At 42.6% G+C, this 17,666-nt stretch overlaps 1 protein-coding gene across 2 annotated transcripts in view; it reads left to right on the forward strand.

Annotated features, from left to right (window-relative positions):
• gse1b (Gse1 coiled-coil protein b) overlaps positions 1-17,666 on the forward strand; it is a 265,129-nt gene that overhangs the window by 64,671 nt on the left and 182,792 nt on the right. The window contains exon 1 of one of the 2 annotated variants that reach the window (XM_088614306.1): positions 11,224-11,574. The exons of the other annotated variant lie outside the window; for it this stretch is intronic. The gene's annotated coding sequence lies outside the window, so the exon portion shown is untranslated. Of the gene's footprint in view, positions 1-11,223; positions 11,575-17,666 lie in introns of those variants that run through there. 2 annotated transcript variants of the gene reach the window in all.

Below are 17,666 nucleotides of genomic sequence, written 5' to 3' on the forward strand. Positions count from 1 at the left end.
GACAAATAAGCACAGAGCGTAGTTACTCTGATGATTTATAGCAAAATAACTGAAGGTTGTGCTGCATTGTAACTGGCTGAAGTGTGCATTGGCCCAGTGTTAACATGCACAGTTTTTGTAATGCAGCCATGTGTATGTCTCCTTGTCATCTTTATTCAAAAGTGTGTTTTAAGCACTCCTGGCATAATAACAAATCAGCTAAGTTTGTATATATTACCTACAGGTACACCAAGACCATGTCATCCCAAGAATTCCATTTATAAACTGTCAACATCAAGCCTCAGCGATACGCATACACTATGTACTGTGATTCAGACGGCCTCTTGCAACATCTGTGTCCTCAACAAAATATCTTTTCACTCTGTACAAGTCACACTCAAGTGAGTACTGTCTGTTAAAGCATAGGAACGCCTCCAGTCTCGAATGACCTCGAACGCGTGTGCGTTCTCCTGGCCAGACCCCAGGTCATTGCACATTTCCAATACACTTTTCAACATACTAATTTGTTGTATGCAAACTCCTTGTTATTTTAGAGAATTTCACTTTAGTTTTTTTAATTACCATTTTTAAGTTAACATTCAAAACACAATTCGCAAAATTTGTTTATCCTCTTTAATATACCTCTGTTTTTTTACATTTGTTGAAAAAATTAAATGACTGGTTACTTTTAATGATTTAATTTCAAACTGTACACCCTAAACTGAGGTGTGCATGGCCTGTGCTATTCTGCAATGCACTTCAAAACCATAGAAAAATTCAAAGTGATTTGATGGATGATGAAGAATACTCCCTTGAGAAAACAGTAATAATAAAAATTAATAATAATAGCTTACACTTCTATAGTGCTTTTCTGGACACTCCACTCAAAGCGCTTCACAGGTAATGGGGATCCCCTCCACCACCCCCTTTGTGCAGCCCCACCTGGATGATGCGACGGCAGCCATTGTGCGCCAGTAAACTCACCACACATCAACTATCACACATCACAGTGCACAAATAAAGCTGATTCTGTGTATCACATGGAGAATCTCATGACCACACTGTCTTTAGTGGGTCCATATAATGACTGTTGACTTGGCTAAACTTAAAGAGGTTCCAGACAGGAACCTTCCTAGGAATCTTAATGTTCTCATTTCAAACTCTCAAGTAGTATCCCTAGTATCCCTGCAGACACTTACATAGGCCTTGGAATTACATGACAATTTCTTATTGGCTCCCTAACAACCAATGGCGTTTTAGTTTAAGGTAACAATTTTTACACAAAAACCATTCATCTATGAGGTGTAATTTACATCATGTACGCACTTTTCTTTTCATCAGAGAAACCTGCAGGACTTGTACGGTTCCTGGATACTGTTACAATTTCTTGTTGACAAGCGTTTTACCACCCTTTGTTACATTTAAAACCTGGAATTAAAGTAATTAACAGAAAACTGTTCAATTAAGAGTAAGTGGCTCTCTTGGGCTTCGTTTAGGTGCCTTTTGTGGGGCATCTGAACTCATTAAACTCTTCTTTGTCTAGGATACCAACAGTGTGAGGTGCGGAACTCAAGCTCTGTTTTTCAACGCATGTCTTTTGTTTTAGAAAGGAATTTCTAACCCAATCCACTGAAATATCTTTCTAGCTGTTGTAATCTGGTTTGTTAGTTTAATTACTCTAAAGATATCAACAAGTCATTTAAAAACATCTTTCATCTTCCAGAACATTCTTGATGAGATTAAAATCTTAATATCCTTGGCTTGGAATTTCAGTAAACAAACTTGCACATCGCCTTACACCGTACAGTTTTCCACAAATTTTGGCACATCAGTAATTCCTATTGTTTTCTTTAAACTGTTTTCCTTCTGCCTGACTGCTAACAGATGGTCAGCAATGGGCAAACAGGACATGCAGCCCTGGATACAAAGGCTGAGAAGATCACTCTTATCTATTATAGAACATATGCAAAATGTATGGCAAACAAATAACAAAGGGCTGCATTTAGCACTGCATTTCTCTCAAATGCTAATTAAAGCTTGGCAAAGTCCTTTACATACACAATGCACTGTACCATTCCCCCAGATTTCTCATCGTGAAAGGCAGTAGTTCAGAACACAAACAATCTAATTACGCTGCTTTGTGTTGCAGCCAGAGCCACTAATTTCATAAATCAGTAACTAGAGGGGAACAAAATGCACAAGCACCAGATCTTGAAACTGCAGAGAGAAGTGCCAGCACTTCTACAAGTTGTCTGTGATTCCTATAAATCAGATGTATATAAAAATGAGAATTTGTCTGTGATAATAAATGCAGTTCCAGGTCTTCAAATACATCCTTGGCTGGAAAGGGAGCTCCAGTTTTTGGCATTGGGTTAAAGCATGGAAGAAATGCAAAACTTTCTGAAATGTTAGAAAAAGGCACATGCATTTTGCTTTCCAGATTCCCTGCACTGATTTAACCCTTTTCTTTAGAAGTTGAAATTAGGGTTTGAGTTTAGAGTCTAGCAAAAGCATGTATGTTTCAGAACTGAAATGGTGTCACTTTGAAATGTGTAAACAGCTGTTCTGTATTGAGTGCTAGAGGGGGATGGATCTTTTCAGTTGTGTTACATTCCAGGGTTGATTAATGATGTGGCTTATAGGGTAATAAGTAACGGTAACCTAAAGTATTGTGAACTGCACAAACCCTCCTCTGTGCCTTTGTGGGGTTTTTTCTTGCTATGATGGAACATTGTCACTTCCAATAGAAAAGCCTGTTTCAGAGAGGACTAAGCCCTTCTTAATTATAGCTTTTGGCATAACTGATTTAGTTATATGAAGCTCAGGGCAAGCTCCTCACCCTATTGTGTTTTTTCCCCTTCCCTTCTCTGAATAAATGTGTGCAGATGATAAAGGAGAAGTGACAGGGGTCAGCCTGGAGCATTTCCACATGACCAGCCTAAGAACAGAAGACGTCTTTGTTAATGCGCTGTGCTGTCAGTTCAGCCACTTCACAAAAGCAGAAGCCACTTATTACTGTTCCCACCTCTAACCTCCCGAGATGCCATGCCAGTCCATTGTTTGCAAAGGAAGCACAGAGCTCCACCCCCCCCCCACTCCCCCAGCGCTCCTCCTCCCTCTCTGCTTTCCTCTCCCTCCCTTGTTCAATCAATATTCCAGGCCGCTTGCAGCCGGCTTTTCTGGCTGGCTGCTTCCAGAGAGGGTAAACCTCGCTTTCCAGCTGTTGAAAGGAAATAAAGACGGGGAGGGAGGGGGTGGTGTTGTGGGGGATCGCCACACAGACAGGAGCCTCATTGACTCGACTCTGGGCGAGCCTCCTGCTCGGGGGGCCGGGTGGGCGGAGATCAGTGCGGGACCCTCGTCCCCAGCAGGACCCTGGGTCGGAGGGCAGACTGGGCCTGGGCCTGGGCCTGCGCTCCCAGGGGTGTAGAGAGCGCCGCGGTGACTGGGCCGATCCCTCACCGTGGTCGGCAGCGAGCGCTGCGCTCGTCTTCAATCGCAGCTCCGGCCTCCTCACGCCCAGAGCAGCCCGTCTGGATGGAAGCTCAGGATCATTGTTAAAAGTGCCGAAATTCTTTGCCCTTAGGATTAGAGTCTAGGCTTGCCTTATTGCATTAACTTGACACATCCCGTCTGTTATGCCAAATTCCTATTTGGTGTGATGAAAAAACATACTTATTGTGGTGTACTATCAAAACTATTTCAAGAAGCTGAGCCACGTCTTTTCAAATAGTAAGTTTTATTTTAAAACCTAATATTCAATTTTAAAAGTGGGAATGAATTTTAAAATTGAATATAAAGCCACTGCAGCCTTGCCCCGTTTGGGATTTATTAAGTTAGACCAGCCAATAGTCATGCTTTGGCTTTAAGCAGGGTCTTGCATATTAAAGATATTTGGATTGTTTGTTATATTGGGCTTCATAATATCAGAAGAGCTCTACCTTCTACTTGTGTGACTTCAGGAAGAATCTGTGTCTGTGGCAGTCTGCTCAGGATTAATTGTCTGTGTTGGCACTAACCAGTCACAGTGTTTTTTAACAGTTGAATTCCCATCTTTCCTCTTCTTGCGAAAATACCTGATTCACTGCTCATTCAGCGTACACAGTTGACAAACTAAGCTAGCAGTTTGACAGCTTTATTGACACCTCTAAACCAAATACTAAAATTAGTCTTCATACCTCCACATTAGTGTCAGAACTGACATCCATGACAGCAGCCATATCACCCTGCAACTCACAACTGGCAACCCACTGAAGCTAAGCAGGTGTGAGCCTGGTCAGTACCTGGATGGGAGACCTCCTGGGAAAAACTAAGGTTGCTGCTGGAAGAGGTGTTAGTGGGGCCAGCGGGGGGCGCTCACCCTGCGGTCCATGTGGGTCCTAATGCCCCAGTATAGTGATGGGGACACTATACTGTAAACAGGCGCCGTCCTTCGGATGAGACGTAAAACCGAGGTCCTGACTCTCTGTGGTCATTAAAAATCCCAGGGCGCTTCTCGAAAAGAGTAGGGGTGTAACCCCGGTGTCCTGGCCAAATTTCCAATTGGCCCTTACTAATCATGGCCTCCTAATAATCCCCCTCTATGAATTGGCTACATTACTCTGCTCTCCTCCCCACTGATAGCTGGTGTGTGGTGAGCGTTCTGGCGCACTATGGCTGCCGTCGCATCATCCAGGTGGATGCTGCACATTGGTGGTAGTGGAGGGGAGTCCCCATTACCTGTAAAGCGCTTTGAGTGGAGTGTCCAGAAAAGCGCTATATAAGTGTAAGCAATTATTAATTATTATTATTATTATCCACACTGGAGTCAAGAGGTTTCTAAGGCAGGAGTATTAAGTGGATTGAGAGTTTTCTCTTCTTACTGAAGGAGGCGCTGTTCTATAACAGAGGTACCCCAAAGCAGTGCTAGTGCCCGTATAAAGCTGGGTGGGCTGGAGGAATCAGGGTGTGGGCCTGAACACACAACAGATCCTTAACTGATACTACTTGAGAGTTTTAAATGAGAACTTAACTCCTCCTCTACAAACTGCCCCTCAATCACTACCCAGCTGCATCCCCAGTTACCCAGCTGAAAAACTGAGTGCAAAAACCAGGCAACTGAGAAAAGGCAGGAAATATGCACTTGTGTGTTTTGTAAATATTGTGATGTGTCAGAAAGCATTTTAATAGTGGTTTTATTTTGTATTAGTTCTATATCCAGTAATGCTGTGCATTAAAAAAACAGAATAATTTAATCATTCATGCGGACGTAGAAATATATGCCTAATGGTGAAAACAAATGAGCAGAAATATTGCATGTCAAAATGCAGGATAAAAAATGTACGTTTTTTTCTTTTCCATATTTTTTGGTTCTAAAAAAAGAAGTCTGTATTTAAAGCTTCTTAAGAATTAGGCTTCTTTGTTTAAAACAGGTCATATTCACTTTCAAAGTTATATTTCAGCTAATCTCATATCCATGTTCCCTGTTTAATGGAGTGTTGCTAAGCCCTGACCTTCTGTAAAGGAAGTTAGAAAGGTAGTTCAGGATTTTGTGATACTTCTCTCCTAGACACCTACCTGTAGGACTTGAGATGATAAAAATAGCTGATGTGTTAAGGATTGTTTTTTGGGGGGGCAATAGAATTATTAAAACATAAAATATCTAAAAAGGATAGGTTAGCAACATTTAAGAAATACAATGTACAGAAATGCCCTAATGCTTGGCATTCACCAACGTCCAAACCCTTTTGCATCTTTGTTCCGGAAGCAAGTGAGACCTGACATTTTTGTTGTGAATTTAAGAGATTTATTTAATGTAGAAATGAATCACAGCAAGGAGAAAGTTTTAAGAACTCCCCATAGTGATTGCTGAAGCCCTCTCCCTGCTCGAGCCAGCTGGGAGCATCCTGTGCGTCTGTCAGAGGGGGGCAGTGCTCTGGCTCCTGGCTCCTAACGTTCCATATAAAGCCCACCCAGGAGACTCTCCTCCTGCTCCAGGCACATTCTGTGAAGACGAGCTGGAATGGTGTTAAAATGTATTGATTTTATAATAATGCGTTATCTCTCTCCTTCTTATTGTAAGCGCTTCTATTCCCAGACTTCGAGCCCAGTCTTTGATAGGTTCTGACCCCTACTGGAGGGGATAAGGCAAGCTGATTTAGTGCTCAGAAACTGTCCTGGGGTCATTAGTAACCAATCAATGTGCTGTGTGCTTTCTTAGTAACAAAAGCGCTTTTGATCTTCCTAGTTCCCCTTTCTGTGACCGAGTGATTACTGTTAAGATAAAAAAGTAAGCAGCTGATTTTTATCAAAGTTCCTCATTCTTTGCTGCCTGGATGGCTGTATTTCTTTCCATTCATTCTGAACAAGGTGCTTGTCAAGAAATGTACTTCAAATTGATGTTGCATTTGTAAGAATATTGAGTATTGTGCATTCTTTTCTCAAAACCAGTGAACAATCTTTAGTGTTTTACCCTGCAGTGAAAAGGTTTACAGTTCTCATTAAAGCAGTAAATCAGCTCAGGGTTTGTTAGGAGAAGAATAAGAGCAAACAAGCTGAATAGGAGCTAAGATGATTCCTGTCCCTGTTTTGTAGAGCTGTGGTCTAAGCATTCCCACACCTGCCTGGTGAGCTGACAGCCCTGTTTTTTTGTTGTGTAGTGTCACTGAGATCTTCCTTGCTGGACTGGATGCTGCTGTTTGCTGGCTTCCTTTCCAGTGTTTGCTAGCACAGACCCCAGCTTTTCCTGCTGTGCTCTGAGGGCAGTGTGTTCACTGGCCCCTCCTTTGACAGAGCAAATACTAAACTTTGTCCAAAACAAGGAGAGCGGTGCCTGTCCCTGTGGAGACACCCGAAGAGTCTGTCACACGGCCTGGGCAGGAGCTCCGGCTGTTCGCTCGCTGCGCTTGGCTTTGCCTTGTCTGCTTGGGTGACATCTCATTCACAGAGCCCTGGACAGACTGACACAGAAATGGAAACTCAGGGCTGCTCTGCGACTTAAAACACCACCGTTTAAAGTTTAGGTTTATTTAAATAAAGCCAGTGCCATGCTAGAAATAAATTCTGCGCCCTGTAACAGTGGCTACGCTGCTGCAGGTTTTCCTGGCAACCTAGGAAATCTGTGGAAATACAAAAATACTAAGGTCACAGATGAAAACAGGTGAAGATTGGTCATTCTATTCATGTTTGTTCAAGGGATTTTTATTGATAAAGTTTATGGAACCCAAAGTCTATAGTTTTTCTTGCTCTTGTGAGCTTTTAACACAAAAAAGATGACCCACATTCTGCGCACAACAAGCGATAGATTAGTTGCTCATCTTGCATAAACGAAGCCAATTCCATAAGGAGGAGGATGTAAAAAGTGCCTTGAGAATGTATCACTGCTGGCTCTGTGACTCGACATCGGGCCCCAGGGCCGAAGAGGGGACTGCTGGTGCTGGAACCCCTTGCCCAGCCAGGTGTGTGCCTGGACTTGTCACGTCAGCCCAGCATCTTCTCAGGTGTCTCCTCACTGAAACCAAGCTTGGAATGTGGGTCTTAAGAAACTGGGATATTCAGTTCATTTTTATATACCGCCTTTCACAACAAGGCTGCCCCAAGGCGCTTAGCAATGCAGGAGAACATACATGTTGTGGATATCTTGTCGTCAAGGAGTAATTACATTGCATAATTATTAGATGAAGGCAGCTGTACTGCTGTGTACAATTTTTCAAGGGGGCGAATTTGTTTCTATAGGTAGTTCATGTTTCCTCATGTTTATAAAAAGTACTTATTGGATACCCTACCTACTGCATGTGGTTAACTGGGGCTCTGGCCCAGGGAATGTTTAACACCCTGGCAGGCTGAAATACACAGTATTGAAACATTGATTAATAGTCCTGTGCCAGGATATATTCTACCACTGGTGAATTAAATTAAAGCCTAAGTGTTTTAGTTTCAGGACTTTTACAACAGTTTTACTTTTATTCCACTGCATTAATAATAATATGTATTAATAATAATACATAAGAGAAAGTAAGATCAATAATTCTCCGTTGCAGTGCCCTCGTTAGCTCCCTTTGACCTGCAGAGAACCCTGTTTCACCTGTTGTCGAGCTTTCGAGAAGGCGCTGAGCTGACTTGTGGGTTTACTACACAGGGATGAGCTAACTTCCTCCTGGCAGGCAGCATGTTTACAGAGCTGGAGCCACAGCAGACATGGAGGCAACAGGTCCAGTTGGAAGACGAAGCGTTTTGCCACTGAATGTGTGGGAGTGTGGCTGGAGAAGGAACAGTTCCATTGTCATTGCTGGTAAACTGCATTCTTAGCTCATTAACTGCAGTCTGAATGTGCAAGCCCCTCAGCCCCACCTGGGTGAGGAAATTTAATGGCTCTTAAAAATGAGTAAATGCTGCGGTCTCCTGAAGGCGTCCACTGACTGTTTTGGAAGAAGCTTTTCTTGTCCACCTCGAGGAAGGCACGATCGTTAGTTAACGTTTATTTTGCTCATCCCACATGTGAAAACCCCTGCCAGTATTTGAGCTGACAGAACACAGTGTGATTACACAATCAAAATGAGATGGTGCTCCGCTTTAATTTTAAATGCCAAAAATCAAGATTAGAATGGATGGAGCCCTTTTAGCTGTAAGCTGCATTACTGTAGATATATGGGGGGTGCACTGTTTCTGTCTAAATTAAATTTCATCCTGGCTGAAGTATAGAATGGCAGACTTTATATACTGTAGAGTGAGAGATCTCACTGCAGCCTCCTTGCTTCAAACTTGTTGCATCTCTGCTCTCTGGCTACGTTCCTGCATGAGTGGAAAATGACAAATGTGTGAGTCTGCACAGCTGTGCTTAATGTCAGAAAATACAGCACCCGTCTCTGTTGGCCCTCTATGGTCTTAACTGGACGCTTGCGAAGCAGAAGGATTAACACAGTGAAGAGAACAGCCATTCCCTGAACAACAACTGTGAAGGAAGAGGAGACATCCCTTCCCTGTGGAACAGTACTGGTTTAATATAGCAGTGAAATTTCCCCTGAAAATGTATTTTCAGTTCAAAAACACTTTGCTGTCAAAAGTAGTATTAACCAGTGCAGTATGTGTATTCTAATTTTCTTAATAACACCTTGCAAATATTTTCTGTTTACTGGGTTTACTTTACTTCATTCTATTAACCATTCCTCAGCACTATTTCCAATTTGATTTTCCAATACCTGATTGTTATTCACTGACATTTGTGATTAACATTTTTTAAGCACAGGCTTATCCTGTATCATTTATATGAAATTAATGGATGGACAACCTGTATAAACAAGTCATGATCATGGCCTTATTTTATTTCTAGAGATGTGCGATGCTGTCCCTTGACACCAGAGGGCGATAGCAGCCTATTGCTGTATTGTATTGTACAGTATTTCAGCCTGTCTCGTGTTTCTTGCTGTGCTGGTTACCCCTGCAAATCAGGAACGCTCGAATGCTTACTGTATTTAAAAAAAATGTACCCTCTTAGCTTCATAGGAAACATTTGTTCTCTTGATTGCGATGACCTTACAGTTCCTGCACTTACTGACGGTCCGTATGCAAAGCATGCTGGAATTTGATATTCAATATCTATCATCCTAACTCTGTCTTGGTAAGAATGAAAGGTTGCACATCTCCCCTCACATATAAATGGGTGTAAAAGCTGTTTACTGAGTGCGCCCAGAGATCTGGGATAATGACTGGGTAAATAGGTAATGGTAAGTAGAATGAGTGTACTAATGTATTTGACCTCAGGGATGTTATCCTGGTGTATACCGGAGGTACAAAAATAACTTCCTCAGACAGTGTCTGACTAGCACCCAGAGTTCCTCAGCTACCCCACTGATAGCCATTATCTTGTGAAATTATTCTGCTTCCACCACTAGGCTCTCCGATTGTTTTACATAATATTTCAATTACCCTTCAGCCTGGCTAATGGCTGTGTGCTGCGATGTAGGGTTGCTGTTCCTTGGCTCTGTACTACATTAATTTCATTTAAAATTTGCTTTTATTGTAAGTGACACCTCATTATACCGGGCCAGTTGCTCAGTTCCTCAGGATGGTGTTATAATGAGGGTCGAGTGAAGTGTTATACGATAACCATCAGGGCTTATTTTATGATTACAGTTTCACGGGAGGAACCGTAAATGCCTTATATGTCAGTACCCAGGTCTAACCACCCAAATTTGATTATTTTGCCTCTTGGATTCTCCAAGACGGCACATTAAAAGTAAGAGACACGTAAGTGTTCTGGTGTTCAAGGAGGTCTCTCCTTCCCTCGCTTGAGAAAGAGGCTGGAACTTTGGAGAACAGAATGAGCTGCAGGAAAAAAAAATAGCTGGTGTTTAAAACCCCATTACTGGTGTAGTAGGGGAAGCTATGTTCTGAATTAACCTTATGACCTAACATTCCTGCCAATTTTCTGAGCTAGCAGGTTGAGGATTAAGGTATTTTCCCTTCTGTTTAGCTGCAAATGTGCACATCCCACTACATGCAAATCAGATGCAGACTGTCTCTTGAGAAGTAAAAAATACCAGTGAAATATGAGTTAAAAATTTTAAAATTTTGATCTAAAATCAGTTTATTTAAAGTTATGACTCTAAAGCATCATGGTGGCAAATAGCAATAAAAAGTGAGGTTGAAATGAAGATGCTCACTAGGTAGCTAAAGCATCAGTCTTGTGTATTTCAACAATAGGAAGAAATGAATAGTGGCTTGTCCAGCATTCTTTGATGGTTTTAATCAGATTGGATGAAATCACCTACAGACAGCACCCCTGTGTGGAACTGGACCCAGGGCCCAGCGCTGTGTGGCAGTAATGCTCATCACTGTGCCTCCCTGCCTCTCTGTAAAAGCAACAGTCATTTTCGAAACTATATTCAAAAAAAGATAGAGGTCTTGGGATACTTGCTATTTCACAAACTTCAAACGCTGAAGTCGGGAGCCTGTTTTCAAAACAACAGCTTCACAGCCAAGAACACTTGGAAGGTGTGTGTCCCAGAGGGTAGCAGGGGGGGGTTAAAGTCACAACAATCGCAGAGAAAGTTGTCCAAGAACCCAGAAAAAAATGCTTAAGGCTGCGTGCTTGAGATTTTTGTGGAAACGGCGAGGGTGTGCCTGTGACTCTAGAGTTAATGAGGATGTGAAGGTAGACAGTCCTCCAGGAGGAGCAATGCAGGGGTAGAGAGAAAAAAATGCATGCACGCGCCCGGGAAGAAAAAAACAAGGAAGCACACGGAAGCATTCCAGGTGTCAGGTTGCCGCTGCAGCAGCAGTCATATCGTCTCGGCCTTAAGTGCTTCTCTCGGCGTTCCGGTCGGAAGAGGCGGCAGGCTCCTGCTCAGATAAGCCGAGCAAGATGTTGGGCAAATAGTTCTCCGGCAGAGACAGCGTGGCGTGACCCTGCGTGGGTCAGAGCACGCTGAGTAGTAGGAGTCAGACAGTCATCTCGTTTACTTCGACAGGAGGGCCAGGCAGGAAGTGCCAAATCGATAGCACTTACTCTTTCTTGTTAGAGTTCCCCGAGGTACTCTGAGAGAGCGCAGCAGAGCATTAATAACTAGAGTGGTGTCTGTGCTGGCTAGGTCTCCAGGAGGAAAGGTCTAGGCTGAGGTAAGCTGTTTCTTCTGGAATCATTAGAAATTCTCTTTTCAGGCGCGAGGGTGGTGGAAGGGGGGATGCTAAAAGCAGGCTGTGGTGTTTTCCACCAAGGGCTTTTTAAAGCCAGCTTAGAGGCTGACAGCAGACAAATCTATTTATTGAGGCCCTTTTCTTACATTATTGAAAAGGCCTTATGCTAGCTACTGGTGTGCCTTATTCTCATTTATCAAAATTAGCCACTAAAATTGCACTCTGCTTTTTAGTATCTGGTGTTAGTGGTTCTTTTTTTTTAATTGTTCAAGGGGTCACAGCTTGATCAGTCACATTTTGCATCTTAAAAAGGAGCTGAAGAATAGCAGGAAACCACATTAAAACTGATAAAGGTGAAAGGGAAATATTTTGTCTCATCTGTGTTGTCTATTGATTTCTTTCTGTGAGTCTTCGATGTTTATCATTTTTGCTTTTATGTGCTGAAAGGAAAATAAGACCCAATTTAGTTTGTGCAATATTTAATTAAAAAACATGCAAATAACAGTACAGCTTTGGTTTTTATACCTTATTTTCTCTGTAGGTGCATCATTAGAAACAGTATAGCGTTGACTGAGTATTTACAGTGGGCTGTAGGTGGCCTCTTTGCCCCGGTCAGGCTGGGGCCTGGGCAGGAGTGCCCTGTCAGGTCAGTGTCCAGCATGGCTGCTGTCCAGCAGCAGTGTGGACGAAGGCCTGTGAGCAGGGCTGTCTGCGGCTTTATGTTTCCTATTATTTCCCTGCCTCGCTCATGCTGTGGGGGCGTCCTAAAGAAACGACAAACGGGATTAGAGGCAGACATTTGAGTCATGTGTGGAATTTTTAGGTTATTGACAGCATAATGACTGACTTGACAAGTTTCCTGTCTCTCGGGTTGTCCAGGCTGATGTGTTGTGAGCGCCATTCATTTAACTGCCAAAACCAGGAGCTGTGTGACAACGTTGCAATTTAGTGTTACGTATGAGGGAAGGCAGGCTGTTCAGGGCTGAGAAATAAATGAATAAATGAAAACTGAACAACAGAGCTGCCCCTAGACCCGTGAGTGCCAGGTGTTCTCGTTTGGCTTTCAGAAAAAAGTGGTGGAGCCCCTCGCTTTCGCCCTGGGACGGCACCGGGGGCAAGGCCGAGGCTGGCTGCAGGAAAGGGCCTCACAGGGCCAGGCTGTCGGTGCTCGATTCCCGTAGGCCCTCCTGGGGCATTCCTCAGCCCGGCAAGCCCCGCCGATTCTGCGCTCTCCTCTGGTCGGGCCCGGGAGGAGCCCGGGAGAAAGCCGAGACTTGTCTGGGAGCTGAAACGGAAGGAAAGCCTGGCCTCAAGAGCTTGTAGGCGTGAAAGGATTAATTCACTCGTTTTTGCCCCAACAAGGGAAAATGTAAAAAGAAACAAGGAACTTCTTATGCCCCCTGGCAGCACAGCGCCCGGGAGAGCGCGATGTCAGAGCCTGTCAGTGCAGATGGCTGCCCGCCCGCAGGGAGAGTATCGCCGAGGAGCGGTTAGCGAGCAGGATGAGGGGGCGCGCTGAGCTTCACTTTCAGTGGGAAACATACCTGTTGGGAAAATGCAAATAACCGGCTTCATTTAAACAGTCCTTCCTTTCAGATTTCTCCGCTGATCTATCAAGGACTGTTACTAACCCCTGACGTGTCAATGAGGATAAACAGCGTTGTTGGATTAATGTTGGCACGGGAGCGAAACCTAATCATTTCTCAGCTACAGTTAAATGGGTTTTAAAGGATACTGTGATGGATCCTTTCTGACGCTCTCAGTTTTTTTGCAGCTGCAGAAAGTGGAAACAGAGCCCTGACGTGGAGTAATTTAAATACCTTATAAAATCGCCCGAAGATGTTAAATTCTCTATATGGAATTTGGTCACTGCCATAGCAGCCTTCAGGTTATTCAGCCCTGGAGCTAATTGGAGACACTCAAACGGACTTGATGACCAGTCATTTGAGGGCAAAGCCGTTGCAGCTAGTATGCCACATGAAATGGTCAAACACATGAAATCCAACAAGGAAGAGCAGCCTAGTTAACAAAGTTCAGATTTGTTTCTGATGGGCATCAGGCTTATCTCAGAGGCACTAATCGTGTGAGTGCTGGACATAATTTCAGTGATTATCAAGGGCAGCATACCTCTGGCCTAAGGTCTCAGATGATTTCCTGCTTGTTTTAAAAATGGAGTTTTAACTAGCCTTTCAGCACTAATAAGGAGCTCTATTTGTCATGTCCTGTGCTGTGTATGGCTTTCTTCTCGGTCTCTAGAGTGCTTCATATTTTTGTGTGATAGTCTGTACTTCATTATCTTTCCTACCTGAAGCATAAAGAATTAGCCTGCATATTTAGCAGGTAATTTTGTTTTATATTTTCTGCACATGGCTGGATGGAAATATAAAGCAGGTACATTCTGTTTTCACTATTCACTCTGCTGCTGTATTTCTTTATACTAACTTACTTCTTTTTCATACAATTGAGAGAACTTAGCTCTTCATTCTCTAAAAACATTCTCTTTTTTGTTTGGCTACATTGCAATACAGGCTATTTAGCTTTCTGTCCAGTGTGACTCTCATTACTGGAGACAGTAGCTGTGTCACTGATGTCTTTTAGGTTTGCTACTGTCATTCTAGCATGACATGATATAGTGAGAAGAATTTCTTGGAATTACATGCCACAAGACTGACAATATGTGAGGTTCCAGTCCAAGCTTTAAACACAATTTGCAAGCCATTAGTTTTGTTTTTAAATATCGCAAATCCTAGTTTGAATCAAAATGTCTTACTTTTTGCATTACAAAACTAGCAGAAGATATCACTTCTCCTAAGCACACTAACTAGTCTTACATTTTCATCTTATCATTTTGGTGACAATGTTGACATTAATTTATAGAGTGTCAGTTAATGGGATTTTAAATAACGCTGCATGCATTTTTTTGCTGGATGTCAAATGCGGTAAACTCATCTTTTTCATTATCTTAATTAAATGGCCACGCATGAAATTCCTGCATAGGTCTTGCATTTGGTTTGCAAGATAAAGCAATATCTAAATGGGCTCAGCCCTGCCTATCAGCTGTGAGTAAGGGGAGTCAGATTGTAGGTCATCCCTGTCCTTCAAGTAGCCTGTGTTCATTCAGGTGTCAATCTCCCCTGCTGTCATTAGAGGCTCAAGTGTGCATGATCGCCAGTGTTGCTACCAGAGGACTAACTAACAAGGTGGTGCTGCTGCCCCTCCAGTAATTAGCCAGTCGTTGCAGACATCCTCACCTCACCCCTTAGCTTGTGTGATGGGGTCTCCCCACCGCCACCAGTCGGAGCCCCCTGTCCACTGCTGTCACCAAGTGAATGTGTCTGGGGTGGCAGCCGCACCCCGATCTTCCTGGTGTTGCCCCAGATCTTCGCTCATCATATCGGTGCAAAAATCATGGCTTAGCACCTAATCTGTTGTGAGTCTTTGAGGACACAGCCGAAGTGAAGGCTTAGAGAATTTCTCTTAATAACCTTTCTGCATTCGCAAATAGAGTCTTAACATTGTGACAGCTCAGAGGTAAGAAAGATTACATTTACTGTTTCTGTGTATCCTTTCTTTTACCGACTTGGTGCTTTTATGAAGAACTCTTTAGAGGTAGAATAAGTTTTTTTTTTTCTGTAAGATAGATTTTCTTTTTTGGTAAGAAAGTAAGAGACAACGATTAGTAATATCAGAAAAAGCCTGCCACATCAATCTCTCCGAATACTGTACATTTCTTCAAAAGGAATTTCCCACATAAGCTGTAGGAGTGCTTTTGTGATGTTTCATTTTCAGTTGCCCTGTACAGAAGCTGTGTGACTTGCATCTGACAGTCTTCAAGAGAGTGAGAGCTGTATTTATGCGCTTTTTATGAAGGGGAAAAAAGCGATACGATGAAATGTAGAGAAAGATGATGGAGATCTTTCTCTTGGGGGTTGGTTCTTAGCAAGGTTTTTTCCCCCAACTTCAGACGCTGTCTGTGCTGTTTGACAGGATCAGAAAGTTGTTTTAAAACCTACCTCATTTATTAATCAGCCCCCACTGTGATCCAACAGTAATCACACACAGTCTCGCAGTTCTGTGTGTGTGTGTGCTGCCTTTGAAAGCAAATAAAACTCAGCTGCTTTTAGACTGGGGTGTTCTTCATTCAGCTTCCGAACAGGACAGCCAGCTGTCTTGTATTTTGGTAGTGGTGTTGATATGGATTACTTTTTTGGGGTGAATTTGTTTAGTCTTTCCAGTTGAATTTGTACTGTTTATAACTGGAATAAATTTAACTCATAAAGCCAGAGACATTTGTATATCACACCTGTAGGATGAGAATTTTGAATGGATGTTTCTTCACAACTGTTTTAGCTCTGTTAGAGAGGTGCATTAAACATTTTTGATTGCTGACAATTCACCAGGGGCTGGTCATCTCTCTCTCCAGCTATACTTCTTAACTGACATACAGTGCAGTAAGTGCATTTCATGCACCCAAACAGCTCTTCATTGTGTAGTTTTTGCTTAGTTTGGCAATTTAATTAAAAGTCACAGATGGCTTTGAAATAATTACATTTAAACGAACATTGATAACATCTGCATGTTGCCTTTGGATTGACCCAGGGCATTTAATAAACTTCAGAGAAACCTTTTAAGCAGGCACCAATAGAGGGTTAGTGGTCTACAAACTATGCTTGTGGGATGTAATGAAAGAATTAGCAGAATAAAACTACCAGAATATGAATGAGAAGCATTTTAAAATAATTTCTGAACTAATTGTATTCTAGTTATGATTAAGTGGATCAGGCAGATTTAATAAAAAAATGATCCATATGAGATTGCAAGGCACAGTGGCCTCTGACATGCAGAAAAGCAGTGTGCTGTGGCAGTAAGTAGCTTAATGATACTGTATACTGCACTAATATTTAACAATGCTGTATACTGCACTAGTAGTATTCAGGAATATGGGCCTACTTCAATATGTAGAAAAATATTTAAAATATTTATTGAGAAGAAAATAGTTGTGCTTAGTACATTTAGTACAAAAAATACATTTGTTTGTGATCAGTTTTATTAGTTTTAATTTTCTCAATGTAGTAAATCAAATGCAAAACAAAAAGCATATTTTGCCTAGATGGTGCTTACTTCCATGAGGCTGTGCATTTTGAGACTCCACTTGTGTTTCTACAAGTAGAGAGGGCTGAGATCTCCACAGGACTATTTCTGAAATACCTGGGGATCAATTTACTTATGCGTAATTATTTTTGAAAGTGACCATGCGGGCTCTTGTGTACAGATCTGTTAAGGAGTCGATACCCTGTTCCTGTTACATGGATACCTTACTGTGGCACTGCTTGTGACGCTGTAGTCTTTGCCCACGTGCAGGTTCACTTCATAGTCCCCTGAGCCTGTCCTGAAGAAGGCTCGTCCCAGAAGAAACGTTGTGTTGTCTTTCTTCTCTTTTCAGCATGGAATAAACCTATTACTTGTTCCTTTGCAGCCTACGCATGCTACCCACCCATTTAAATTAGGTTTTGCAAAAGCCTGATGCCTTTACATGGCTGATAATTTCTCAGGCAGCCCCATCTGGAGGGGCCTGTAGTGTTAAAAGCACTGCTTGGGTATGGAGAAGCTATAGTGTGTGAAAAGGAGGATTTCATTCTATTTTCTTACATCTCTCTGTATAGTCTATTATGAAAAAAGACTCCATTTGATGTGCCTGTGATATTATTCAAGGAATACCAGTGTAGACCATCAACCTCCTGGGTTCTACATGATGTATTGTTTTTTTCCATTTTCTCACAGTGGAGTGACACTATTTATTTAATTAAACACATGACTGTTTCTTGAAGAAGGCACTGCAATGCAAAGAACAGGAAAACCTCAAATTGTAGGAAATTTAAATTGAAGGGATTTTCCTAATTTCGTTTGCATGGCAGTGGTATGAAGCGAACATGGAGCTCTTGCGGCCACTGGGGAGGAAGCTGCTGAGTCAGGTGGCACCGACTTGTGAAAAAGTTGAGACTGGCTCCAGCCTGGCAACAGCAGGTGGAGAGCTCGGCAGCCCAAATCCCAGGAGCTGCGGGCAGGCGCTTACT

This window comes from Lepisosteus platostomus, chromosome 20 (genome assembly GCF_059453375.1).
Source record: "Lepisosteus platostomus isolate fLepPlt1 chromosome 20, fLepPlt1.hap1, whole genome shotgun sequence".
Taxonomy (NCBI): domain Eukaryota; kingdom Metazoa; phylum Chordata; class Actinopteri; order Semionotiformes; family Lepisosteidae; genus Lepisosteus; species Lepisosteus platostomus.